Source organism: Apium graveolens, chromosome 1 (genome assembly GCF_009905375.1).
Source record: "Apium graveolens cultivar Ventura chromosome 1, ASM990537v1, whole genome shotgun sequence".
In the NCBI taxonomy this organism is placed as follows: Eukaryota; Viridiplantae; Streptophyta; class Magnoliopsida; order Apiales; family Apiaceae; genus Apium; species Apium graveolens.
Genome location: NC_133647.1, coordinates 99981924 through 99986367, shown reverse-complemented (window position 1 = coordinate 99986367; position 4444 = coordinate 99981924).

The window sequence follows — 4444 nt, the reverse complement described above, 5'->3', positions numbered from 1 at the left end:
ATACTGATGAACCTCGACTAACCAGTACCTTAACTCAACCTTTCAAAGTTGTAAAATGTTACTTTAATGACCTGGTAAATGCTGACACTAAGAAACAAGTGGTTAGACCTTTACAGATTTCTCAGTCTGTAAAACAGATCTTAGTAAATGCTGATCCTGATTCCTATAGATCTGTTTATCCTGATGTTCAACCAACAACAACCTCCCAAATACCACAACAACCATCAGCACATACCACTCATACTACTCAACCAACTCTCAGGTAATATATCAAATCCTATCTCTCCACTTCACAGACAGTTCAACCCTCATCCTCAGCACCTACTGTGAAGCCTTCATCTTCCAAGCCTAAGAGGATAAAGACTGTTCCTCAAACACCTCAAAAGAGAAGGAGGATTGCTTTGAGAGATGAGTCAGACAGTGAGGAACAGGTTTCTACATCAGAACCTGTTGTCAAAGAAGCTGAGAAAGTGACTTCTCAGAAGGATTCTGGAATTGAGGGATCTAGGCTTCTCAAGAGGCTTAGAAGAATGACTGTTCCTAAAACTCCCAAGGAATCCATATCTACAAAGAGATACAAGAAATAGAGGGCAAAAAGGCCAGTTTCAGATGATGAAGAAGCAGCAGCTAAGGAAGGAGATCAGGAATCTCTGATCTCACAAGAAAAGGAATTTGCTAAAGTCACTTCTTCTCCATCAACTCCATCTCAGGAAGCTGTTCCTGAAAAGGCCAACACACCATATGTGTCTCCTGTTCGAAAGTCTGTATCTCCTGTTGTTCCAGGCACAAGTACTGAAATTGATTTTCAGAACCTGGTTGTGCCTGAAGTAATTCTCTTAGAAGCTCCAACAGCAACTAATCCATCAACAACACCTGTAACTGATGCTGCTCAAACTCCAGAATTATCTACTACACCTTCTCTGCATCTAGATACTGATGATCAGAATATAGGTGAGCATCAGGATATGGCTGTTGATTAGAACTTGGAACCAGATCAGAAATTAGAGGATGTTGAAGCCTCCATTGCTACTCACACTGTTGTTTTATCAGAAGATACTGATTATGTAAGTTCTGATGCTGCAAATGCTGGAGATACTGGTGATGCTGCTCCAAATGCAGATGCTGATGAAGCAGGTCCTTCAGGACATGCTCCTCAACAAACTGTTCTTAAATCTGAACTTGTTAAGAAGTTTGTTACCAGAGAAGCACCAGTGCCTTGGAGTGAAACTCCTGCAGGACAGGAATGGACTAAGGAATGGAACTCAGTTTCCTGTATTCCAACTGCAAAGCATCTTGCTGAGCACTTGACTAAAGCTGATGAGATGTTAATTACTGATGATTTTAAAACACAGCTTAAAGTCACTGCATTGAGTACTAAACATCTACAAGGTCTCCATTCAACTACTCATGCAGAGCTACACAAGATTCAGGAAGAATTCATCAAACAGGAACAAATTCAGAAAATTGAAAAGAAAAAGTTCTTCCAACCTACCTTTGACAGGATTGCTTATATTGAGAAGACTCAAGAGAAATAACAAGCCCAGATTGATGATATTCTGAAAAATCAAGCTTCTCAGTAATCTCAACTTACTGAAATCCAAGCCTCAGTGGAATTGCTTGTCTCTCTTCTACTACCTGCTGATGCCAAAAAGGGGGAGAAAGTAATTAAGTCCAAATGCAAGACTGACAAGACACTGAAAGGGAAGGATGATGAAAAGGATGATCAAGGAAACTCTGGAATGGGTAGAGTCAAGGTAGAGGTTTCTCATCAAGAAAAGCTGAAATCACAAGTCACAGGACAAGTTCTGATACTGGGAAAAGAATTAGTTCTGCTACTGGCAAAAGGATAAGTTCTGATGAACTTTTAGATCTTGATGAAGAAATGTCAAGACAGTTATTTCTTCAGGAAAATCCAGGAATGGACTTGGAGAGTTTAATGGAAGAAGAAGCCAGACTTAAATCAGAGAAAATCACATCTAAATCTGAAGCTTCTGGTAAAAAGACACTTCCAAAACTCAAAGGCATTGTGATAAAAGAAAGGACAAATACTGAAGCAACATTGGCTAAATCACAACCGCAGATAGATCCAAGATTTAAGGGTAAAGAAAAGGTTGGTGAACCTATCAAGGTTTATGTGCCTCCTGAGAATGAAGAAATCACTGATGAAAAGGATGATCTTGCTCTGACTTCAAGAAAAGTTCTTAAAACAACCTCTGACATGGCTCAAGTTGTTCAGAGTCAAGAGACAAAAAGTTTTGATATTTCGAAGAAGCAAGTAACCTCTGACATAGCTCAAGTTAACTTGATATCAGAAGATAGATCAAAGACACTCCTACCAGGATTCACTAAAGAAAAACAGACTCAACCTTTGAAGACTGCTGCAAGTGGTTTTGAAGCAAGAGTAGTTACTGGAAAGGAAGCAAGAGATAAAACTGGATTGGAAAGTGCTGATGAAAGAAGAATACAGAACACTACCAATGATCCAACTTCCTTGAGTGAACCAGGTATTGGAGCAACTCCTGAGAGATTGAATCAACTGAAATCTGTACAAATGGTTTACCATACCTACTTGAAAGAACACATCTTGTTGTACGTCATGACAGATGGTAGGGTTTATCATATAAGGCAAAATGCCATTCCATTGAAGTATTTTGAAGAATTGGAGCATGTACTATTCTTACTTCACGTGGATGACAGATTGACAGGAAGTGCTGCAAACTATTTGAAGGATCAGATTCTGAGACAGAAAAGGCTTTATTCTGTTAAGTCTGACAGTACATATGTTCCAAAGTACAGAGATCACAAGGGTGATATAGTTGAAATGAAGCCCAACACTGCTAAAATTATAACTACCTTTCTGGGTTAGAGGGCTATGGAATTCAATCTTGAGTCTGATAAAGCTTATTTGATCAGACTGGATCAGGATATAAGAAAAGCAAAGATTAATGATCTCAGGGCTGCAATCTTTCAAATTGGTGAAGATAATGCAGAGCTTAAAGATGCTAAAAGGAGGATGATTGATGAACTTAGATATGCTGAGAGATGTTTGTTGAAGAACTATCTCAGAACAACTCCTGACATCAGAGAGATCAGAAGATGAAGCCAAGTCAAGATCTACAACTGCTTAAATTCTGATATTTGTACAGACAGAAGCTATTATCAGAAGTTAAATATTGGTAAAGCTTTAAGGACTGTAAGTTGTAGTTATCTAGTCTAATTCTCATGCATTTGTACTTAATGTTTTTGACATCATCAAATATCTATTAAACTTGTATATTATGCTAATTTACAAGTTGGGGGAGATTGTTAGATATATTTGATAATGTCATGGCTAATATGATTTATGTTTAGTTTTCAGATCTTACTTAAACAGGATAAATCAGTACTTACTGGAAGTCAGGACTTAAGGATATCAGTACTTATATTATCAGGAGATAATCATCAGAAGATGGATATCAGAACTTAAGTGCTGAAGGACGTTCAGATAAGGACAGTAGCTAATTAAAGGAAAGAAGATCGAGATAAACATAAGAAGAGATATGCATGAAGAAGGAATTCTATGAAGAATATAATACTTGGAAGAAAAGATATCTGATTGATATATTTTAGGAAGCAGAATTATATTCCATATCAATTAGCGATTATCTTGTAACTGTGTAGTATATAAACACAAACATAGGGTTTACACTAAAAGTGTTATCATATTCGAGAAGATTATTCATTATAACCCTAGCAGCTCTCGTGATATTTGTTCATCACTGAGAGGTAACAGTTCCATACTGTAACAGAGTTTATTGTTTCAATAAAGTTTATTTTCTGTTACTTGAGATATTAAAGTTCGATTTGATTGTACTTTACACTGTATTCACCCCCTCTACAGTGTGTGTGACCTAACAAAATCAGCGTGTACCTAGAAACAGGTACCGTACCAAAAAAATTTATATTTTGTATTTTATATAATAGTAATCGATTAACAAAAGACCGTATCGATTTTGAAAATTCTCGCAGTTGCCTAATTGATCTTTAAATTAGATTCGTGGCGTTTGAAACCATTAAGAATATACGAATGGGTTATTAATTTATATAAATTTAGTCACGCAGTTCGATTGATTTATTCAATTGATCGTGTAGTTGGAACGAATTGATTTAAAGTTGTTGGATATAAGAAGAGTGTTATAGGCATTGAGGTATATCTGGTATAGTTTTGGATTATTTACATAAATTTAGTTATATATTTTTAGTTTTTAAAAGATTTATAAATAAGGATGATTCAGTAAATTAGGCGTGTACCAAAAAATAGGTACTGTACCAAAACTTTTAATATTTTGTCTTTTATATAATAGTAATAGATAGTAATAGATAGATAGATTAAGTAGGTCACTAATTTGAGGACCTCACAAAAAACTAACTAAAATTATTGAAAAAATAAATTATATGTGGGTAT